Below are 25,621 nucleotides of genomic sequence, written 5' to 3'. Positions count from 1 at the left end.
AGACTCTAGCTTCAGAATAGCAGACGGAAATAATACCTAACACCACAGCATTTTAGGCTCGTGCATCTTAATAAGTAAAGGTGAACACTCTCGCTTGCCTACGGCCTGACTGCTGAGAGCTTGAAGCTTGACTTTGAACTCTGCTCCCAGATCGGCCTCCCATACATCTACCTCCAAAATCAAGGCCCTGCTGGCCGACAAACTGAGATGCACCCTGGAAATATCCTGAAGCTGAAGGACAAGCTGGTCGGGTCGCACTAGCAGACGAGCCCTGAGGAAAATCTGGCTAACTGAAGTAGTGAGGGCATGCTCGAGCCATATGACCCATCTCGCCACACCTAAAACAGTCTCCGCTGGAAGTTAGGCACAGTCCCTCATGTGACCTACCGCACATCTGACAGGTGCTGGCTCCAGAACTAGAGTTGCTGTAGCCTGAAATCTGCCTACTACCACTGAAGCCATATCCTAGTCTGAATCCTCTAGTACCCTTCTGGTTGTGTCTACCTGATAGGCTATTGCCCTAGATGTTGCAAGAAAAGGTCTTCCTAGAATTAAGGGTACACTACTCTCACCGTCCATGTCTAAGATCACAAAATTGATAGGAAATATAAATTTATTTACTTTTACCAGCACATTCTCTACAATACCCCTAGGATACTTAACAGATTTATTAGCTAATTGTATACTCATCCTAATGGGTTTGGTCTCTCCCAGCCCCAATTTTACAAATAGGTTGTATGGCATTACATTAATGCCAGCCCCTAAATTAGATAAGGCATCATTGACATATAAGTTACCTATAACACAAGGAATAGTAAAACTCCCTGGATCATGTCTTTTTTCTAATAACTTATTCTGGGCCGAACATTCCTAATTTAGCGTCACGCATGCCAAGTCCTTAAATTTCCTCTTATTGCTAAGAATCTCCTTTAAGAACTTCACATACCTAGTCATCTGCGAAATAACTTCAACAAAAGGTAAATTTATATGTAGTTGTTTAAAAATATCCAGGAATTTACCAAACTGCTGCTCGACTTGCGCCTGCTTTAATCTAGTAGGGTACGGGATTTTGGGCTGGTATTCCCTCAATGGAATCTCCTTTGCCTCTTCATTCTCTAGTTCCTTTGCCTTGGTAGCTTCAACTTCCCTGCTTAAATTTACCTGCGCATCAGCATTAGTGTTAGAAACAGAAGGACCATGAACAAATTTACCTGATCGCAACATGATTGCTTTCACATGCTCCCTCGGGTTAGGCTTTATAGTGCTAGGCAGAGTCCTGGCTGCCTCTCAACCAACATCCTAGAAATCTGGCCTATTTGAGTCTCCAAATTCTGAATGGAGGCCTACTGATTCCTAAGTGTGTTGTCCGTCTGCTGAAATCTGTTGTCGGTAGAGGACACAAATTTCATCAGCAACTCTTCGAGATTAGGCTTTCTCTCCTGAGGTGGAGGTAGTTGGGGTGGACCAACTTACGGCTGTGACTATTGTTGATGCAACCTCTGAAAGCCGGGTGGTCCTTGGTTGCTGTTATTCCTCCAACTGAAGTTGGGATGATTGCACCAACCGGGGTTGTATGTATTACTGTACGGGTTTTTTTGTTGTCTAGGTACATTATCCATATAGTCTACTTATTCAAGGTCAGCAGAAATAATAGAGGATGAAGAATTAGAAGGTGAAGCAAACATACCTCCCGCATTACAGTTTGCACCGTAGTGTGGGCCACCACCAGAACTCGCAGCTTATCTAGGCTGCATGAACCGGCATCTGAAGCTGGTCTAATTTCTTGGTCAGAAGCTCCACTTGAGCTGCCAAGGCTGCTGTGGAGTCTAGCTGGTTGACCACTCCCTGCTTGACTGGCCGACTCCTAGAGGATTGCCACTGGTAGTTGTTCTTGGCCATCTCCTCTATCAGATTTTGTGCCTACTCCGGTGGTTTACTGTTCAGGGCCCCACCTGCTGCAGCATTTACCATCTGCCTAGTAGCAAGGTTGAAACCGCTGTAAAAGGTCTGAACCTGCATCCATACTGGTAGTCTGTGGTGCGTGCAACATCGAAGCAAGTCTTTGTACCTCTCCCAAGCATCATACATGCTCTCATCGTCGAACTGCACAAAAGAAGATATATCATTTCTCAATCTAGCAGTTTTAGCAGGAGGAAATTACTTATATAAAAATTTCTCATCCAACGATCTCCATATCGTAATAGTGTTGGCTCGGAGTGACTGCAACTATCTTTTCACTCGGTCCCTTAAAGAAAATGGAAATAGCCTCAATTGAATGGCATCATCAGTCGTTCCATTTATTTTGAAGGTGTTATAGATCTCTATGGCAAAATTGGTAGACGCTACGGACTTAATTGGATTGAGCCTTAGTATGGAAACCTACTAAGTGATAACCCTGGAATTAAAAATGGGCAATCCTGAGCCAAATCTTGTTTTTAATGCAGTGTAGTTGGACTCTCATGTCGATCCGAATGAATCATCCTTTCCACGAAGGTAAATCTTTGCCTGCTAGGCAAGAGGTAGCAAGTTACAAATTCTGTCTCGGTAGGATATACATGTATTTTGTTTCTATTACTATGAAATTCATAAATGAAGTAGTTAATAAATGAGATAGGGATTCTCTTCCTATATTTTCTATTTTAGTAAAAAAATTTCAGTAAATAGCAGTATCGTGGATAGGGAACTATACTAGCGACCTACCTAATTTTATTATAGAAATTTTCAGGATCAATGATTGGACCATGCAAACTATAAAGACCTTTTCTTGGATAAAGCAAGAGATTACTCGTTCCATTTCCGTATTGCTCATGATATATAATAACTTGGGCATTCCATATAAAAATAAAAGAATAAAAAAAATATAAAAAGTAATTTTGAAAGTAATAAAAGTAATAAAATAAAGAAAAGAGGGAAAAAGGCTTTTTTTAAGTTGGTGATGTGAGCATTTGGGTCCTCGCTCAGCAGTCCCCCCAATTGTACACTATTTTGGACAATTTGTATCACGCTCGGCTTTATTTTAAAGTTATTGGCTACCACAAGTGGTCGCAATATACTCGTCTGTGTCCTCTCAAGAGAAGGTCTAGCAAACTCATACATTATCCTATTTTCATCCGCAGCCTGGTTGTTATCTCCCATCCCTGCTGGTCTATTCACAGGGGCTTCAATCTCTATCTGCACCTCCTCTTCTTCTTGCATACACTTCCTCAAAAGATGGAGGGATCGCTCTGGTTCAGCAAGAGGGTCTACAGGAGTAGGATTAGAGCTCCTGGTCATAAACTATCTGAAATTAAAAGGCAGCAACCAAAGAACACATAATTGGATAAAATAATAAAGAATAAAAAGAAATGAAAAGACAGAAAATAAAAATGGCTAGATTAACACAAACATAAATTCACTCTAGTTCACACAAAAGTTCCCTGGCAACGGTGCCAAAAACTTGATAGGCTATTTTATGTAGATACAATCTAAGGCAGTAAACCTATCGATGCAGACTAGCACTAATGGCGAGTATCAAGGTCGTATTCTCAGAAAAGGGTGATCCTAGAACTACTGCAGTGTCTTATGATCTCTAACCTTAACAAAATCGATGAAGTTATTATTCTATGATTAGATGCAAGCTAAATGATTAACTAAATGTCAAACAGTCTGAAAGGATTTCGTGAAACAATCAAGGGAAAAAAGCAAACCCAAGGGGACCTAAGCTAGTTGGAATTTAGTGAAGGTAGAGATTATATTAATTACCAATTGTAATTACCCGTGAGCGGATTCTAAATTGAATTCGATTTCCCTCTCGAGAATATCAAATCCCTAAACCTAAGAATCTAAACAATGGAATCTCTTCCTAATGATTGATTTTAGGTTAGCCTTAAGATTAAAACTTAGAGTTGTTAATTCTTAATCCGGTTAATCAATTACCCTTATCTCTAAGTGATTATTAACCAGTTCTTACTATTCAAATTTCCAATTCCTAAATAAACTTCTCAATTACATAAAGCAATCTAAACATCACAATTCACAATGTCTCATGAATAATGTGATTTCTCATTAATAATGAAAGCAAGAAGAAAACAAGCATTGATAATCAAAGTCGCATAAACATTAAATGCAATCCAACAACATAGGAACCCCAATGTGTTCAACAATTCTAGCTACTCATGCTAATAAGTAACACAAAGTAAGGAACAAACATAAAAAAGCAAATTGAAAACATGTACACCCTTCTTCTTCAAGTTAGATGAACAGCCCTAAATCCCCAAATCTGAATGATGAACCCTAAATTGCCTCTTGAATGCCTCCAAATCTACTCTTGATATTCAATGTGATGTTTAAACCAATAGAATATGTCCTTCAACAGGCAAAATAGTCTCCCAAAGTCGAATATCGAAGTTTAGAAAAGGGTGGCTTGTGCATAAAATCAAGTCAGAAATCAAACCCTAGCAAAATAATTCGATTTTGCCTATATAATTGTCCCAGAGCGGCCATGGTCAAGCTCGTGCTGGTCAGCACGGGCGAAGTCCAGGCCGTGCTGGACCTCCTAGTCTCGCAAATTAGGTCTTCTTCCTGGCCGTGCCCTCACCGGTGCTGAGCCACCATGGGCCATGATGGAGGCTGTGACAAAATGACACTCTTGAGGGTCAAATGTTAATGGTTCAGTACGGCCAGGGTCCAGTCCGTGCTCAACCTTGAAATGGTAGCCCTTGCTCAATTTTGATGGATTATGGTCCGTACTTACACGTATTTCCCTCGACTACTGATAATGTCCATTGATAATCACCTGAAACATGAAAGGAACCAAACCACAGGTGATTCTGGCATAAAACAAGATAACTATGCACAAAAATGCAAGTAATTGGGCATATAAACATGTATAAAACAATGCATATCACTACCCTACGGTAGCCTCTCTGCGCAGCCTGATAGTTGGAACCTCCGGAGTAACCTCCACTGCAGTAATACGGCACAACTGGCTATGCACTGGACTGACCATCAATCCTGGTTTTCTTTTTCCTGCCATTATCAGTCCCTTGGCCAAGTCCTCACAGGGTCATCTCCATTTGTCTAGCCATGTCAGTCACTTCTAGGAAGCTGCTCCTTCTAGACTGAATCAAGGAGACAAACTCTGGACCCAGTCTTGAAATATACTTACTATTCTTCTGCTCCTCAGTCCCTACAGCATAGGGCGCATACCTACTCAGCTGAACAAACTGTCTGGTGTATTCTGCCACTGACCAGTCTCCCTTAATCAGCCTTTCAAATCTTTCTTTGTACTTGTCTCATACTAAAAGGGATGAAGTACTCCTCAAACCTGTCTCTGAACTATCTCCACGACAGTCCATCCAAAAAGGGGCGGATATAGTCTCTGAACCACTGAGATGTTATCCCCTTCAAAGAGAATCTGCCCATCTCGATTGTCCTCCTATCAGAACAGTGCAAGTTGGATGCCCTTTTCTCGACCTCATCCAGGAAGTCCAAAGGGTCCTTAGATGTCCAATCAAATTCCACGGGTCTCAACTTAGTGTACTCAGACATGGGAACTCGTTCCTGATACCGGACCCATTGCTGCAGCTTCCTGAACCCTAGGCAGCTTGCTGCTGCTGAAAGACCAATAACTGCTTTAAGGCCCTCTGCATCCCAGTCATACTAGCTACAAATGCCTCCACTAGGACTCCACTATCACCGTGTGCCTCCTGAGTCTCGCCCTGAACTGGTTGGGATGCTACTCGAGGCCTACCTCGCCTCCTAGTATCACGGGTTGGAGCTGCTGAGCAGAAAACTCATCCTGGGCCTCTTGGGCCGATGCTGCTACTGTAATTGCTTGAGTTCTCAGCATGGCAAGACTGAAAATAAACAGCAAGATATCAAACCCAACAGAATCTCTAACGTATAGCACAAATACTAGAATCAACGAAACTCGTAAGGACAGACTCGATTTCCTAACTCCCCAGTAGTTAAGGAAGCTAACCTAGGTTGAAGGAAAACTAAACCTAGGCTTTGATACCAACTTTGTCATGAGCCGATCTGTGGGCCCATAACCGGCACTAGGGAATGGGTAGGCTTAAGGGCACCAAGTCTCGTAGTAAGCCTTACTAATCGATATTCAATGAAGTGCATATGAAAAGTATAATATTAATCATGTTTGACATGCCATACACAAATCTAATTGGTCTTTGATAACATTTCATGCCCGATATGGATAAGAATAATCATAACAAATCAAATATACTACTGCGAAAGGTCTAGAATATAAAATAACTCAAAATATAACAGTGTAGATTATTTACAATAAGCCCGATGAAGAAAGAAGTCGGGCTGTCAAAATGCAGGATGGCGAAGAACTCTGTCACCTAAAAAATAAAATTGAGACTGTTAGTCCCGAGAATGAGTTAAAATCACATAACCCTATAACTATTGCAGTCTCCTCAATAAAATAATATTCACCAAAATCTCAGGGAGCATAATAGTGATGCACCAATTGGCTCAAAATCTCACCATTTGAGTGGGTTAAAATTGCATGAATTCTCAAACCAAAGTTTAAACAGTCAATCACAATAATAAGCAACAATATTAACAGTGTTCTATATCTAAGATAAAGTAAAATGGAAGAATTTAAGGAAAAATACCAGTTTTACCTGGCTGGATTGTAATTAAGAGATTCGTTCATTGCCTTCTTCCAACAAGGTTCGATAAAAGCTATAAGGGAATCCATTCAAAGGAGAAAATCATTAACTACTCGATTAAAACAAAACTCAAGATAAGGACAGTGATAATGAATGGACTCAATCAATAAGGGATATTAAAACAAGATAAAAACAGCAAAGATAAAATCGGTACCTGCACAAATCTACGGTACCTACCCCACACTTGTGAAAGACACTGTCCTCAGTATGAACAAGGTAGGCACTCCAAAATAAAAGGAATAAAATACATAAAATTAAGCTAATTATGGGAGTCCATAAAAGAAATTAGAAAAATAAAAGAAAAACAAGACGACAAAAAGAGATAAAAACTAGAAAGTCTACTAGATACTGCCCTTGATGTGTACTTTAACACTTCAAAATATGTTAGTCCTCAAAATTACGTACGAGCATCAAGTAGGCTAACTCCTGCAAAATTCAAGAATAAACACATTCCAAGCAACATCTAGTAAAAGGTTCAATAAGATAGCATCTCCTCAAAATCAAACTTACTAAAAACAGACTGAAATATCTAACTGCAAATGACTACATAAAATAAAATAAAAAAAATGTCCAAAAGTTCAGAAAGCAAAAATAGATTCGGGAATGCCTCCCGAAGGCGCTTCTTTTTGTTCGAGTCGTCTAGCTGGACTCTAGATCAGCATTCCTGCATCGCGAGCAAATTAAGAAGGTAGGCTCAATGTAAGTTGCGGTTCGAGGCATATAAGCGCAATAAAAAGGTCCGATGTGTGCAGTAGATGTCCAAGGAGGTGCTCTCTGGACCGATTTGGGATGTCCATTCATCCACTCCGAATTCCGGCTAAGTGATCTGTCAAAAACAAACTTGCAACTACCCTTCTCGGGTCTATCACAGCACAAAGTCTCATATTGATACAAGTTATTTTTTTCAGATGAATAGCACATACTAGTAGGGGAAGAAACATGTATAGCATCATCCATTTGTACATCTTGTGGTTGTGTATTACATGCAAGATCAATTCCATCAATACAACAAATGGCATGAACATGGTCGGTGGAAGAACTATCAAATGAGGGTAAACTAAAAGTGACACAATCGTCCCCTACATTAAGTTCTAACTTCCCCTCAAATACGTCTATTTTAGCTCTAGCTGTGGCAAGGAAAGGTCTCCCCAAAATTAATGGTATACCATGCTCATTGTCCATATCCAAAACCACAAAGTCCACAGGAAATATGAACTTATCTACCTTAACTAGCACATTTTCCACAATTCCCCTAGGAAGCTTAACAGAACGGTCAGCTAATTGTATGCACATCCTAGTGGATTTTGCCTCCCCCAAACCTAGCTTATTGAACAAACTAGTGGGCATGACATTTATGCTAGCCCCCAAATCAGCTAATGCATCATCAACATATAAATTACCTAAAGTGCAAGGAATAGTGAAACTCCCTGGATCGTGACGTTTCTCTGGCAACTTGCTCTGAAACACCGATGAGCACTCCTCATTAAGCTGAACATAGGCGACCTCCTCCAACTTCCTTTTTCTGCTAAGTATGTCCTTTAAGAACTTAGCATACTTTGGCATCTGCTCCAATGCATCAATAAAAGGCAAGTTAATATGCAGTTGTCTAAAAATATCTAAAAACTTACTGAACTGCTCTTTCGCCTCTGCTTGTTTATCTCTAGCAGGATAAGGAATCTTAGGTTGATATTCCCTAACTGGAATTGATTTCACCTTTTGTCCCTCAGGTTCCCTAACCTTACTGCTTGCCTTAACCTGCACATCAATAGTGGCGTCATCAAAAACAGGCTTAGAAGGAGCTGAAACTAACTTACCTGAACGCAAAGTGATGGCGTTCACGTGCTCCCTCGGGTTAGACTCAGTGGTGCTCGGGAGCGCTCCTTGCTGCCTCTCAGACAACATCTTAGAGATTTAGCCAATTTGGGTCTCTAAGTTCGAATCGAGGCCTGCTTCGGTTCCTAAGTGCACTATCGGTTCTTTGGAACCTCATCTCCGTAGGACGTCACAAACTTCATCATAAGCTCCTCTAAATTTGACTTCTTTTCCGGTAGAGGAGGAGCTTGTGCGAGTCCAAATTGAATGTTGCTTTGCCGATAAAGTCTCCGAAAACCAGGTGGACCACAGAGCGTTATTGTTCCTCCAATCAAGTTGGGATGATTACGCCATCCAGGGTTGTATGTATTGCTGTAAGGATCGTTCTGCTGCCTTGGGGTATTCCCCATATAATTAACCTGTTCAACATCAGACAACATAGCAGAATTAGATGGAAAAGTAGTAGAGGATGAAGCAAACATACCTCATGCAGACAGTCAGACCGTAATGCAGGCCACCATAAAACTCGCGACCAACATTATTTGCATGAACCGGCATCTGGAGTTGGTCGATCTTCTTGGCTAGAAGCTCCACTTGAGCTGCCAAGGTTGCTGTAGAGTCCACTTGGTTGACCACTCCCTGTCTTCCTGGTCGGCTCCTAGAGGATTGCCACTGATAGTTGTTATGGCCATTTCCTCTATCAAGTTCGAACACCGGGCTCTTCTTGTTTAGCGCCCACCTGCTGCAGCATCCACCATCTGCCTCGTTGCAAGGTTCAACCCGCTGTAGAAGGTCTGAACCTGCATCCACATTGGCAATCCGTGATGTGGGCAGCATCTCAAAAGATCTTTAAATCTCTCCCATGCATCGTACATGCTTTCATCATCAAACTGCATAAAAGAATATATGTCATTTCTAAGTTTAGCAGTTTTAGCGGGAGGAAAATACTTATGTAAAAATTTTTCGGCCAACGCCTTCCAGGTAGTGATCGTCTGTTGTAGAAGAGATTGCAGCCATCTCTTTGCTCTGTCCCTCAAGGAAAATGGAAACAATCTCAGCCGAATGGCATCATCGGTTGTTCCATTTATTTTGAATGTGTCACAAATCTCCAAAAAGTTGGAGATATGTGCATTGGGATCCTCGCTGGGCAATCCTCCAAACTGCATGCTTTGTTGGATCATCTGGATAACATTGGCCTTTATCTCAAAATTGTTGGCCGCTACAGCAGGTCTGACTATACTAGTTTTCGTCCCATCCAAAGATGGTCGAGCAAACTCGTACATCGTCCTCTGATCCTCATCGGCGTGAGGGTCATGGTTTTCCATCGTGTCTAGTCTATTCGCAGGTACCTCAACCTCAATCTCCTCCTCTTCTAATTGCAACCTCTTCCTTAAGAGTCTGAGGGATCGTTCTGGATCAGATAGAGGCTCTATAAGATTCGAGTTTGAGCTCCTGGTCATAAACTACCTGAAACCAAAAGTCCACACAACCACCGATCAACAAAAATAATATAATAATAAATAATAAAAAAATTAAAGAATAAATGAATAAAATAAATAATGACTAAATTAACACAAAAACAATTCACTCTAGTTCACCGTTACAGTTCCCCGGCAATGGCGCCAAAAACTTGATGGGCTCTTTATGCAACCTACACCTAAGGCAATGAACCTACCGATGCAGCCTAGCACTAGTGAGTATCAAGGTCGTATCCCTGGAGATCGGGTGAACCTAGAGTTACTACTGCTTGCTATGTTATCTAGTCTGAAATAGGGTGTGAAAGTTCTAACATACCAGCTAATAGTTATGAGTGCAATTAAGTAAATGAAGGACAACAATGGACAATTAAAAGACAATTGTAAAGAGAGAAATAAATCCAAAAGGGAGCCTAAGTGATGGAATTCTAAAGATGAATTTTATGGATTGCCGATCTTGCTTACCCGTGCCTAAATCCCGAATTGAATCCCTGGTTCCTCTCTCGAGCTTACCTGGATTCCTAAACTGCACTAACCTAATGGAATCTCTTCCTATCGGATTACTACAAATTAGCATTAAGTATGATTTAAGACTATTAAGAGTTGTTAGTTCTTAATCCGTGAGTAAATCAACCTCATCTCTAAGTGTTAACTACCAGTCCTTACTATTCAAAATCCAATTGTAACAAGCATTTCTCAATGTCAAGAAACAACCTAATAAACAATTAATCCAACGTCTCAAATTAACTGCATCAAACTTTTATTACTGAATAGCAAGAAGATTGCAAGAATGACAATTATAAAAACTAACAATTAAGCATAATCCATCAACAAAGGTGAACCCTAATGGATTCAAAAGATCTAGCTCATGTTCATAGTCAAAGCAATTAAAGAACAAAATAAGGAAAAATAAATTAAAGGTATGTACACCCTTCTCTTTCAAGTCGAATGAGAAACCCTAAATTTGCAAATTCAAAATCTCAAACCCTAGTTGCCTCTTGAATGCTCCCAAAGTTTGTCTTGATCTTCAATTCGATGTTGGAATAAGTGGAATCCCCCTTCAATTGATGAAAATTGATCTCTCCAGTCTACAATTGAGGTATAGGAAATATTTGATTAAGTGTGTGTCTTGGAATTGAGTCCAAAAATCGTCCCCCTCAATTAGAATTCAAAATCGCCTATATAGTTGATTCAAGACGCCGAGTCCAGCCGTGTCAATCTGTGGAGTCTCATGCCGAGCCACCACAGTCGTGCAGTCTTGATCCACCACAGGCCATGTTTGGAGGCCGTGGTGGGCTAAGTCGTGCTAAAATGGCACAATTGGGGATAGCCTCTTGATAATTCAGCACGGTGAGTCCAGTGATGCTCAACCCTCGTGGTGCTTGTTCTCACCCAATTTGATGGATTTTGCTCCGTAATCACACGTGATTTCCCTCGATTCTTTGATGGTGTCCTTCAAAATGACCAAACGAAGCGGAAACAAAAGACAGGTGATTCTAGCATAAAACGGGATAATCATCCATAAAAATGTGAACAATCGGGCATGAAAACATGTGTAGTATGATGCTTATCAGTAGTGGAAAGCAAAAATACAAATAATAGAAGAAAAGTCAAAGGCAGGGATTCTCTTCCGAATCCCTCATCCCATCATCTGAATCAGTATCCATCCTTTGGATCCATAAGGTTGATTGCTGAAGCATCAAAGTACCAATCATGCGCTGTTGAGCATCACTTTATCGCTATTGGTCACCCACCTACCCTTGCAAGCTCTCATGGTCTCTCTAAGGAAAACCTAAAGGGAGATTAATTAATGCACTTTATACATGCATACGTACTGCATTTCGTAAAACATCTTTTTTTACCAGCCAGTTCTCCCTGAGGATGAAGAATTGCCTCCTTGCAACACCAACCAATCAATGCACGTGCTCTAACTAGTCCCTCTGAATCTGTGCGATTTCTTTTACATGTTACTAAAATTCTAGGAAAAAAGGACGTGAAAATAAAAAGGAAAATTTCACTTACGTGTGTACAAGTACTCGGAAGTGAACTCTGGCAGAAGGCAGTGTTCCATGCCAAGCCGGTTCTCTATCGCACCATGAGGACACTAATACAAGACCATCAGATTAAGAAGGAATGGAATACTCCCCTGAATCATATCTAATGTGGCCATAGGAGGTGCTTCGGAGGTAGCACCAGTAGAGGAGCCTAAGATGCGGGAGGGCCTAGAATGTTGGGCAAACCACCCTTCTGTCGACTCAAAAGCAGCAGGGGTACGGCGGATGAACTATAGACAAAGCAGTTGGATAAATAAGTGGAATAAAAGAAAATTAAAGACTCAAGAAAGTAAGTCAAAAAGTACATTTGAGCCATGGTGTCATCGTCAAATAACACAGTCCCTAGCAACTAAGGGATGAAGGAAGCATAGTCCATCCTTTGAGAACGAATGATGAGATCCTCCGGCTCATCATATCCTACCAAGTAAGTCACTAACTCTTCCCCAGCAAGGTCTGCTATCCAGAATATAGAAAGGGGTGGAGACAAGGGGACTCAACATTTGTTAGGATCTTACTCCCATCCATAGATCCTCTCACCTAAGTACCATGCTTGATAGGTGGGTTCGGCTAGTAGAATCCTCCTATACTCAAGCTCAACAGCAAAGAGCATGTAGGGATCCCAATAGAGCATTAAGACGCTCCCCTAGCCTATCAATCTGAATCTATAATAAGTGACTATATATAAATTACAAATATGACTAATGAATTCTTATTTATCTTATTCCAGGTTAGGGAGTTGATCCACATGCGATGTCCTTGGACTTGTCCCCACTCCAGAGGAACTGATGCGAGCTAAACATAATTAACAATCTACAGGCAAGTGCACATATCGAATGTAATCTAGCTATTGCAAGTATCAGTGTTGTATCCCATAGGAACTAAGAAGCTACTGCTACTACACTATTTATATTATCTAACCGATCAAAAGGTGGTGAAGATCATTAACTAAAAATGATTGAGAATGCAAATAAAAACTAAATTTTAACAAAGAGAATGAAAGTTTAAAAAAGATAATGAGATGAGTTAACCCAATTGGGGATCCTTTTAGCTAGCCGGCTTAAAAACAATAATTTATGAATTGATTGATTAAGAATTATGATCTCTGGATAATTTCTTAAATGAATCAATCTCTCTCTCGAGTTAACTAATTCCTAATCCTAAAGATCTAAAGTTGGAATCTCTTCCTAACAATTGATTTTAGAATAGCATTAATCTCTCCCAGGTGTCGTACATCGACTCATTGTCAAACTGCATAAAAGAAGATGTCATTTCTAAGTTTAGCAGTTTTAGAGGGAGAAAAGTACTTAAACAGAAATTTTTCTGCTAAAGAATCCCAAGTAGTGATAGTGCTTGGAGGTACCGACTGCAGCCACCACTTTGCTCTATCCCTCAAAGAAAATCGAAACAAGCAGAGACGAATTTCATCGTCTGTTGTCCCATTAATCTTGAAGGTATCACAAATCTCAAGAAACTCGCTATATGCGCATTAGGATCCTCATCTGACAAGCCTCCAAACTGAACAGTTTGCTGCACCATCTAAATCACATTAGGCTTTATTTCAAAATTATTAGCAACAACAGCCGGTCTTGTAATGCATGTTTGCGTCCCCTCCAGCGATGGTCTCACAAAATCATACATTGTCCGGTTATTCTCATTGTTGTCATTGGCGTCTACCATCTCTACTGTAGTGTCGTCCGGTTCACTCTCGTCTACGGCTTTCCTAACCTGAATCTCTTCCTCCTTTACGTTCAACTGCTTCCTCAACTACTTGAGGGATCGCTCTGGTTCTGCTAGAGGGTCTATTAGATCAGGATTGGACCTCCTAGTCATACACTACCTGAAATAAAGAATAACCAACAACACAAATGAATAAAAAAATAAAATCAAACAAAGAAAAATAGAGAACAAAGATGGCTAAATTAACAAGAACACACAGTTCACAATATTTCTCAAAACAAGTCCCTTGCAACAGTGCTAAAAACTTAATGCAAGCTAAACACGACTAACAATCTACAGGCAAGTGCACCTATCGAATGTAATCTAGCTATTGCAAGTATCAATATCGTATCCTATGAGAATTGAAAAGCTATTGTTACTACATTATTCCTATTATCTAACCGATCAAGAGGTGGTGAAGATCATTAACTAAAAATGATTGAGAATGCAAATGAAAACTTAATTTTATCAAAGAGAATGAAAGTTTGAAAAAGAGAATGAGATGAGTTAACCCAATTGGGGATCTCTTTAGCTTGTCGGCTTAAAAAAATAATTTATGAATTGATTGATTAAGAATTGCGATATGTGGATAATTTCTTAAATGAATTGGCCTCTCTCTCGAGTTAACCAATTCCTAATCCTAAAGATCTAAAGTTGGAACCTTTTCCTAACAATTGATTTTAGAATAACATTAATCTCTAAAATATCGCTAATATGAATGTCTAGTTCTTATTCCAGTAAGTTATTACACTTATCTCTAAGATGTAAATCACTTAATCACACAAGCAGTTGTCCAAACTCAATTGAATTTCTCAATTACAAAGGAGTTCTCAAATTGATTCAAAAATGAAGAAGAAACAATAGATTTTATTATACTTGAATGAAAACTACAATCTTAAATCAATAATTCAATCAATTTAAGCATAAAACAAGCCTAGTATAGCTAAAGATTACTCCCAAATGGGTTTAATAAGATTACTTATAAATGTTCATGATTAAACTAATACAAGAATCAAATACAAAGTAAACAAGAATCGAAAAGAACATGTACACCCTTTCTCAAATGGTAGAAATGTTATCCCCTCTTGAATAACCCTAAATCCAATCTCTGCAACTCAAGATCTCCTCCTTCTTTCCTTTGAATCTTTAATCCAATCCTCAAGAACAGATATTTGGATGATGTTGAAGTGGAATTTGTCTCAATTTTCCTCTTCTTGATCATCTGGAAGGTTACTCTCAAAGTTTGTCTTGAATACCCCAAAGTTCCCTCCCTTCAGAATCCCTTTTCTCTTTCTTTTTCTTTTATTTTAAATCAGGCTTCGGCATCTAATACGGCTTGGATTTGGGCTGTGCTGACCAGCATGGCCTGGATCCATGCCGTGTTAAGCTAAAACTATACATATGGCCTTCTTTCAGCATGGCTTGGAATTGGTTCGTGCTGCTCAGCACAGGCATGCTCCTAGGCCATGTTACTCTCGGGAACCATGTTGTAAATTGTTTCTTCTCGCCATGGGTAAGGAATTTCAGCACGCCCTCTGACCCTAACTGTGCTTCTTAGCACGAGCGTGTTAGTAGGGCTTGTTGAACAGTCTAACGTGCCTGATTCGTCCATTTCTTCCCGATTTTGGTCTAATTTCTCTCTAACTTTGATGATGTACCTAGAAAAACACCTCAGACACAAAAAAACTAAAACAGGATGATTCTAATACAAAAACACATAATTTTCCCTAAAAACAATTCAAAATCAAGCATACAAACATGTGTAATATCAAGGATATCAGGAACGCTCCTAGTCAAGCCCCAGCAGCTCAAATAAGGAAAGGCCCATGATGTGCAAATGAGCTATGAGCCCACCAGAAGGCCAATCTCCAAGGCCTAGACCTGCAAAACAAAAGTCAGTAGTCGTGATGTAAATATATAAAAAGGGGCAGAAATAAAGAAAATATAGTGGAACTTATGTGTACGGCATGCTAGAAGTCGCAAATCCTCTTACTTCCATGGCCAGTGATATCCATCTAATGGTACATATAAGTGAGAGCTGCAGACCCCCATTATAGGAAGAGACTTGGTCTAGATCTCCTAAAGGAGCTAGATAGTGAAAGTTCAGTGAGTTTCCTGAGTCATTGAATAAAGTGGTCGCAAAAAGATACACTAGATGGTCCAGGCCATCTGATCCACCTCTCAAGCATTCCGAGGCATGAAACCTTTATAGTGGAGAATGATGCTCTCGTAAGCACTACAATTGGTGTTCTTACACTTCAACAAGAACCCGAGCAAGTCTGTGATGTAACACTCCCAGACATTAGAGAGCTGACCGTGAATCGCGTCACCAAAAGATATAGATGTACGTGTAAAGTCTATCCCTGTAACAGCAGCAAATGAAAGTGGGGAAAGAGTCAACTCACTAATCAAAGTATGGAAGGTATGGGTGGTGTCCATCCACCTCCCAAGGAGTGCGTATATGGAGGTGGGATCTGTCTCCCAGTAATAAATGAAATTGTAGTAACAAATCGGCAGAATCCAATATCACTGATTCAGGCCTAAACAAAGCTTAGTAGCTCATCAAGCCACTCACAAGCACCATAGAAGTTTTTAGCAAACTGGATTGATACAACGTAACTCTGAAAAAGCACAAAACAGGTATTAAATACAATGCACACACAAAAAGACTCCAAACAAGTAAGTAAGACAATAATTTATTGTTATTTTTTGCTAAAACAACTTAGAAACCAAATTATGGGTCGTGCATGGTCGATTTAAACTCCATAGAGCCGATCAGCTATGCGCACAGCTAAATTGGCTCTGTAGGTTAGGGTATAGCTTTTTCACATATTTTTTCACAAAATTATATCTATTTTGGACAGTTAACATGTATATCTTGTGTCTAAATGACATGAAACAAAGTTTAAAGGCAGGACATACCTCTTCAACAATCGAAAATGCTTAGTGAGTGTTCAATTTAGCCAAAAGAGAAATGTCCTTCCTTTGTTCAAGCCTTAGGTCATTCTTGGGGGAAATCAATGGTGAGAACTCCCAGTGGGGTGCGATTAGAGTGCCTCTTCAGAATCTAGAAGATGAGTCCGCCATTTTAATACTAATTTCACGGAATATGGTTAAGAATTGGTTGAGAAATCGAGGAAAGAGCAAAAAAAGTTTTGAGAGAGAACAAAGGAGAAAATGAGATAAAGTGATTTGTGAATGGATATAAGAGTGTACAAATGCCTTAAAGAGGGAAAAAATATCATTTAGGTCCCTAGCCATTTGAAATTATATTTTAGTCCTTAAATGGACCAAGTATCGATCCAAGTCCCCAGAAGACACATGAAAGGCCAATTTGAATCTCGAGGTGGAAATTTTTTGAAAATTACAAATTTAGTCCCTGACCCATCAAAATTACATTTTAGTCCTTGAGTAGGCCGAATACTAGCATAGCTTCCAAGGAATGTCAATTGAGTCAAATCACACCCCAAGGCGGGAATTTCTAATAAAAGTACCTAGAATTAAAAAATAATTGAATTGATCTTAAGTGGTAAATTTTCTCCTAAAATGAAAAATAGTCAGAGGAAAGTCATTATAAAAGTAAAATCAATAGGCATATCAACGGGCGTGGTTCCTAAATCAATGGGTGTGGCTTCCAAATCGACGGGCGTAGTTCCCAAATCGATGGGCATGGTTCCCATATTGATGAGCGTGACTCTCGAATTGATGGGCGTGACTCCCAAATTGACGGGTATGATTCCCAAATCAGCGGGCGCAGTTCCCAAATCGATGGGTGTGGTTCCCAAATCACAGCAAAGTCCTTAAAACCCAATCGAGCATGGTCCTCACATTAAATCAAAGCTTACGGGGCGTGGCTTCTACAGCTCATCAAAATATCAAATTTTCGCTATATCCTTAATACTATAATTTTTCTCAATTTATTTAATCACATGCATGCTTATAAATTTTGAAAAATCGAGAGCAGCTGTCAACACCCATTTTCTAAATATAGATATCGACAGAATTATGAAAAATCCAATAATGAAAGTTATTGCCTTTCTCGAGTCTCGGATATTGAGGAGGGGCGAGTCTAAGTGAAAGATGAGAATAATTGGACTTAAAATTACTTTTATAGAATCAATTTAGACCCAATTGATAGAAAGAATAAAGTTTGAGGGCTGAAACGGTAATTTTTACAAGTTCAGGGACTAAATCGTTAAACTTTAAAATTTTTTACCCTTGGAGCTAGTTGGCTTTGTGTACAGTCGAATCAGCTCTATAGAGAGCTGATCGACTTAGCATAGAGCTAAATCGACTTTATGCAAAGCAAATTAGCTCTACATAGTGTTGATTGGGCTTTTTCATATCTGATGTCATTTTATGTATATTTTTTACCTAAAAATTGATAAAATTAAGTTTCTATAAGGTATCTATGATAATTATTTGGGATTTTAAATATTTTTAATCATAATTGTTTGAATATAAAATAATTAATCCCTTTTTATTTAATATTAATCTCATAAAAGGAAGGGATAATTATAGTTTATTTTTCAAATAATTAAATATTTATCTATCTTTCCTAGGGTTTCCTAAATCAGCTGCTATAAATATATTGATACACCCTAAGTCTAGGGTTAGCCACATTCCTCAAAGTCTTTTAACTACAGAGATACATCAACATATGCAGATATTTAGTTTTTAGCCAGTCACTAAGAAAGAGCTCCAAATTAGGACACTCGTTGATTCAACAGAACTGAATTTCTAACCAATCTTTGATTCAACAGCTTTCTCGTCCCTTTAGACTCAGAACAATAACCAACGGTAACAACTTGAGGGTTCCCCTACATCCACATCATCAACATCCCTTCCTCAATCGATTCTTTTATATTTGTTTACAGAAACATGATTAGGAATATTTTTCTAATTATTGATGTTTGTTTCACATGATTCACATGATTAGACTAGAATTTCTTTCCATTTAACATGTTGATTTTATTGAGTTTTGAATCTAATAATATGAACACATAAGGTTTTGAATCTGAGAATATGATTTTATTGGGTTTTAAATTTGATTAGTTAATGATTAGTAAATATAATTGATTAGTTAATGATTAGTAAATATAATTGATTTATATGATGAATTTAAATTTTAAGCTTGCATAATCAAAATTTGGAATCTGCCTTAGAATTCCATATTTGATTATTATTAGTTTAATTTTAGGGTTTACATGTCTTTTTAGGATTTTCATCGTTATATTCCATTTTTTATCTTAGTTTTACACAATTTAATTGAATTTTTATCCTTTATGCATGTAAAAGTCGGCTCTGGGTGTGAGAAATTAAGAAAAACCACTTGAAGCCCCTAGAGCTGATCGGTTGTGCATGATTTCAGTTTAATTTTTGAGTTTCTGATGTATTTTGGTGATTTTATAAACTATAACTTAGTTTTAGGCTTTTCTTCTTTCATTTTTCAGTTGTAGGCGAGTTATAATAGCTAGATTTATTTTCTGCACTTACTTTTTGCTTTATCTAGGATGTGTGCCAAATATTTGTTGTGTGATTGCCTAAATTAAAACTGACATATATATAGTAAGCTTTAAAATTAGGCCTGATATGAAAACTATAGGCCATTAGGTTAATTAATGGTAATTGGGTTTTAAAATCTATATAGACTTAGTAAATCATTGTCATGCTTTAATTGAATCAATTGGTCATATTTAGACTTAAGATCACTTAACTTGGGCCTTTTCATAAAAAGTAGTCTATTAGATTTAAAGACTGGAAATCAGTGCATACTTGTGATTGGGCTAGACTAGCTGGACCTTGTACATAATTGACTAGTAAGTTAGGTTAATAACTTTGAGTATGGGTTGGGCTTAAATAAATAGACTTCACTTAGAAGGACCCCAAATGTTGTAGTGCTTGAGGTGTAGAAAATATAATTGTTTGTATTCATAAGGAATAGCTCATTAAACAATAAAATTAGAGACAAACATACACAAATATGGAAGTTGGCTTCCGGATCCATCTTTGAATTTATGGTGTAAAGCTTCCTTATGGAATCGAGAAACATCACTCATTAGTAAAAGTGTCCCGGTGAATTAGTCATGTGGCGACTCCAATCTCCTTGCTAGTCTCCGGGATTAGTTAGCGTGTTCCTGAATAGGTTGAAAAGCCTTACAGTGCCGTAATCGCTAAAGATACTTATGTGCGTGCTTGAAACTGTCACCCACAGACTCTACAACTGCAGAGCCGAATCAACTGACCATACAGTCGATCGGCTGTGCGTACAACCAAATTAGCTTAACAAATAGCCAAATTGGTTGTGTGATGTCATTAAATGATTTTGCAGAATTCTGAGGATTTTTTAGAACTTTCTCAGCCCCAGGACATATGTATACCCAAAATATGCAATATTAAGAAGGACATGATTATGGTGCATGGATTTAGACATTAAAGTGTGAAATTTTAAATCAGAGAAGTCGGAGTTCTATAAAAAAGCAACAAAAGCAAAAAAGTTACATAAAATGGCAGAAAAATCAAAAGTTAGGGCTCTTTCCCAAGTCTCCCATCCCCTCATTAGAGCTAGTGCCCATCCTCTAGGTCCTCAAAGTGGATAGCTGAAGCATTAGAGTGTCAATCCTGCATACTCTCGCGGTCCCTCTGAAGAAAACCCAAAAGGAGTTTAGTTAGTATAATTGATCCATGCATACATTAATACATTTTGCATTTTATAAATTATTTTGATTCTTACCCGCCAGTCCTTGCCCGAGACAAAGAACTGCCTCCTTGCAAGACCAACTAACCGATGTACGTGCTCGTACTGATCTATTTGGACTTGTGTAATTTCTTTTATGGGTTACTAACATTTCAAGAAATGAAAAAGAAGCAAAATATCAAAAGGAAAATAACTTGCATGTGTGCAAGTGCTCAGAGTAAACTTCGGTGAGAGGCAGTGCTCTATAGCAAGCCATATGGCACCGTCGAGACTCTAGTAGGAGACCATCGGATCTGGGAGAAAAGCGATGCTCCTAGGCACCATGTCTAGCATTACTATGGGAGGCACCTCAAATGCAGCACCCACGGAGGAGTCCAAAACATGTAAGGATCGTTCCTCTATTGGCTCAAGAGCTGGGGGCACAACGAATGAATTATGGCATGACAACTAAATAAGTAATCAAGTGAAGTAAAGAAAATGGAAAAGTCAAGCAAAGTCAAGAATAGACCTGAGCCATGATATCATCAATAAGAGGCATGGGCCCGAGTAACTAAGGAATGAAGAAGGCACAGTCCGTCCTCCGGGATCGGATGCTGAGGTCCTCGAAGTCGTGGAATCCCTCTAAACTCCTGGTTAACTCTTCATTAACAAGATCGGCAATCCAAAATATTAAAAGAGGGAGAGACAATGGAACTCCACGCCTATTAGGCCCCCTCTCCCAGCCATATATCCTCTCACTTAAGAACTAGTCCCGACAAGCGAGGCCAACTAGAAGAACCCTCTTGTGATCGAAGTCTGCGGTGGATAGCATATAAGGGTCCTAATGATAGTGCTTGCCAAGCCAGTCACTACGAATTTGCAAATTAGAATGGTAAGTAACTAAGGCTTGTAAAATACACATGTAACTAATAAATTTTCTTTTTACCTTGTCATCCACATACAGTGCACATGGACCTGTGCCCACTCTAAAGGAATGCTCCTGCTCGAGCCCCAACAGCTCAAGCGTAGGAAGGCTCGAAAAGTAGTAATAGGTTGTGAGCTCATTAGTAGGCCAAGCTCCAAGGCCCAAACTTGTAAAACAAGAGTCAATAACCATTACACAGACATAAGAGCATAAAATGAAGAAATTAGAATATATGGAACTTACATGAACTGCTTGCCAGAAGCCACAATCCTCTTACTTCCCCGTATCATAATGTCCAACTGGTGGTATAGCTAGGAAAAAGCCACAGATCCCCGATTAAAAGAGGATATGTGGTCCAAATCCTGCAAAGAGGCTAAGTAACAGAAATTTAGTGAATTCCCTAAATCATTGAATAATTTAGTCCCGAAGAGGTACACCAAAAAAGGCCTACGCCATTTGGTTCACCTCCCAAGCATTTGAGCGCACAAAGCCCCTGTACTGGAGAGGAATGCTCTGATAAGATAAGCATCATTTGTTCTTGCACACCGGCAAGAACCCAGGCATGTTTATAATTTAACGCTCTCGGACATCATAACACTGATCATGGATTGCATCATCAAAAAGTATCAACGTAGCTGTGAAATCTATCCTCATAATAGCAGTAAATGAAAGTGGGGAAAGAGTCAGCTCACTGACCGAAGTGTGAAAAGTGTGGGCAATGTCCATCCACCTCTCCAGCAGGGCATAGACTCCTCCCGGTGAATGACAGAAGCATAGTAACAAATTAGCAAAATCTAGTATTGCCGATCTTGGCCTGAATAGAGTTTGGTAACTCGTCGAACCAATCACGAGCACCATAGAAGTTTTCGGCGAACTGGATCGATACAACATCACTCTAGAAAAAGCACAAACAAAGGTATGTAAACACAATGCACACGCATGAAGACCCAAAAGTAAGTATGTTCTTTGATTTATTGTTATTTTATATTAAAAATTTGAAAAATTGGTTTTCAGCCTGTGCACGATCGTTTCGAACTAGGCAGAGCCGAATTGACACTACATAAAGCTGACCGGCTGTGCACACAGCTGAATCAGCTTTGTGTGTAAATTTTGTTAACTTTTTTCATAAAATTTCATGTGTTCTGAGTAAATAAAACGTGTATCTAGTGTATAAGTCATAGAAAATAAGATTTAATGCAAGAGAAAAACCTATCCAACGGTCAAAAACACTCAATGAGTGTTCAATTTCACTAAGAAAGGGATTTCCTCCCCTTTGATAACTCAAGGTTATTCTAGAATTGGGGATGCAAACTCTCAATTTGGTAAGATTGAGGAACATCCTGACAATCTAGAAGACGAGACCGCCATTTCAAGACTGGTTTTGCGGAATTTGGTTAAGAAATGAGAACGAAATCGAAGAAAGAGTGAAAAGGATGGAGAAGGCTTGCAAAGGGAGTATGTTGCCAATTCCAATGAGTGTTTCTTACTTTGTTAATTCATGATTCTTCAAGGATGATGATGCATTTCAAAGCTACTAAAATGACTAGCCTCTTTTGTTGATCCACATAAGTTTCTAGGCAAAGATCTTCTAAACAACTGTTAAGATATTGAGAAGAAATATAGGAGATTGAATGCTAGTTCTAAGCAAAGGGGATGAATAAATTAATCTTATTGATTAATTCACCTAAGGTATTCTTCTCAAGAAAAATTTTTCTTAATAGAAACATCAATCATTGCTGCCCCTTGCATCTCTTTCTATACATATGACCTTTAATCAAGGTCATTAAAGGTCTAGGATTTCTACAAAACCCTAGCTTACATTAAGTTGGGCATTTTTTTTCCTAATCGATTAATTAAGATCTAATACATGGATAATAAGCCCGTTATAAGCACATTAGCTCTTAAATAATTGACCTTTAATCATGCCCAATCTATATGAGTTTAATCCCAATGCTTAAAATCTCATTTTAGTCCTCACTTAAAGCCTATTTGTGTGACCTAAAAGGTTCCTAACATGTTGACAATGAATAGGGATTATAAATTCAACTCCATTAAATTAATATTAATTCTTTAATTAACTTAATCCATATTCATATATCAAGATTTGCATCTAGCAATGCATCATAACCACCCAAATGTGTAGGAATGATTAAAGTGCTTTAATCAACCTTTGCAATGAACAATTGATGAGCGCTATTCACACACAACAAAGTGCACCGATCGTATCAAGTAATAAAGTGATAACTAAGAGTATCGTTCCACTAGGGACTAATTATGAATACTATTTTCAATCATATACTAATGTTTAGCAATCAAGATGTTGTTTGGATATTGTGAAATTTAAAAGTAAACTAATATTAAAAGTAGAATTAATTAATTGGAATATTTATTAAAGATAAAGCCTATTCAAGTATTGAATCCCCCCTAATAAGTTAAATACTTCATGAATTAAATAACAATTAAATCAAACCTAAGAGTGAATTAGCATTCCAAAAAATTAGGTAAAAATCTTTCTCAAGTGATTAAACCCCTAGTTCCTAAAAGGAGAGAAAGGAATCTATTCTCAAACCCACTCACTTAGGTCATGCATTAAGATTAAAGAACTATTAAACCAAAGGATCTTGTAGATCTATCTCTAAGTATCCTAATCAATCTTTAATCCTTAAGATTTGATCAATTCATATATCGCCATCTCTAATCAATTTATGAAAACAAATCCCAATCAATACATCGACTTATCAATTGAAATAGATGATTAAGCAATCAAAGGAATAAGATAACTCATAAGAAAGATTTAATTGCATAAACTTGAATCAATCCATATAATAAAAATTAGGGTTTATTAAAATCTAAATAGTAAGAAAGTTTACACATTTCAATAAAGAAATGAAGAATAAGGAAAGAAGATCTCAAACTATTCATGGATAAGAAGTAAATGAAAATCTTCAATCTTAGAAAACAAAGGTAAAAATGATGTTCTTCCTTGAATAATAACCAATAAAACCCTAAAAAATAAAAGGAAAATAAGTCTTTTAATGTTTTTTCTCTCTAGAAATGAAGTAATGATGGAAATTCTTTCAAATAAACCTAAGAGATTCTTAAATAGTGAGATTTAATGATCTATACAGGTAGCCACACGGCGCGTCATATCCTTGACTTTTTATAGCTTGAATTCCTCTTCTAGGCCACACAGGAGGGTCACACATGTGAGTATGCTTCCTATATGAACCCTATAGAGCCTCGGCCAATGTTGATTGGATGACATTGGATGGCTATTTTGCGAGTATGCTTCCTATATGAACATATGCGAGTATGCTTCCCGTGTGAGCTTCCTTCAATTCTGCCTATTTTGCTAACTTACATGGGCAAGCCACACAAGCGTATGCTCTCCATGTCAAGATAAAAAATTTTTAGCCTTTTGATTATTTCACTCCAGAATGTGACACGGGCTGTGGCTTCCCATGTCATGCCCGAGTGGAACTCAATCTTAGATAAAAGTGTCTTTCTTTTTCCTAATTTTCATACTTTTAGATTCCAATCACCTTCTTGATACGCGTTATCCTTAAAATTCCTAAAAGAACTAAAAACCAAGCTTAAATAGAAAAATTGAACTCAATTAAAGGTAAAAATCAATATAGAGTAAACTCAATAATAAGTGATTTTAGCACTTATCAACAATCTTACAATACAATTCAATCTTTTAATTGTACTTTTATCCCAATTGATTCATAGAGTTTGGATGTAAGTATCAACTCTATAATTAAACCAATCATATTTATTCTTAATAATTGTATTTAACATTTTGAATAAGATCTATGAAACATTTTTCATAATCTTCATTCATACAATCTTGGCCAAAGCTTTCCATATTAAAGCATATTAAGAATCATCAGGATGAGGTCTCATGATATATTACCTTGGGCAATGAATTCTTTATTGATAACTTATTATCTTTATACACTATAAGAATTCCTACATTTAACGATAGATTTTAATGACAGATAATACCCGTCGCTAGATAGCGACAAGATAATAACAGATTAGCGACATAGTGTGTGGAAATAAAAATGGCAACAAAGTGGCGATGGCTACTTCATCGTCACTAGTGATGGTGCCAAATTTTAGCGCATAAAATGCCAACAACTTAGCGATGACTTTACGATGGTTATTTAGCGACGGGTAGCATTGCCATCGCTAAACATTAGTCGTAAAGAGGCGTGAAAGTTTGGCGCTTTTTCTTTTTATTAGCGATGGAAGACGTTATTGCTAAGATGGTTCATATAGCG

The 25,621-nt window shown here is 38.3% G+C and overlaps 2 non-coding genes across 2 annotated transcripts; both read left to right on the top strand.

Annotated features, from left to right (window-relative positions):
- Nucleotides 1-2,029: 2,029 nt before the first annotated feature.
- Nucleotides 2,030-2,136, top strand: LOC112534805. The gene has a single exon (XR_003079052.1). It is a non-coding gene; the product is annotated as a small nucleolar RNA R71 (small nucleolar RNA).
- A 7,169-nt stretch (nt 2,137-9,305) lies between these two features.
- LOC112534817 lies at nt 9,306-9,412 on the top strand. Its single transcript, XR_003079064.1, has one exon. It is a non-coding gene; the product is annotated as a small nucleolar RNA R71 (small nucleolar RNA).
- The last annotated feature ends 16,209 nt before the right edge of the window (nt 9,413-25,621 follow it).

Source organism: Ricinus communis, chromosome 4, assembly GCF_019578655.1.
Source record: "Ricinus communis isolate WT05 ecotype wild-type chromosome 4, ASM1957865v1, whole genome shotgun sequence".
NCBI classification, from domain to species: domain Eukaryota; kingdom Viridiplantae; phylum Streptophyta; class Magnoliopsida; order Malpighiales; family Euphorbiaceae; genus Ricinus; species Ricinus communis.
This window is presented reverse-complemented; position numbering and strand designations above follow the sequence as displayed.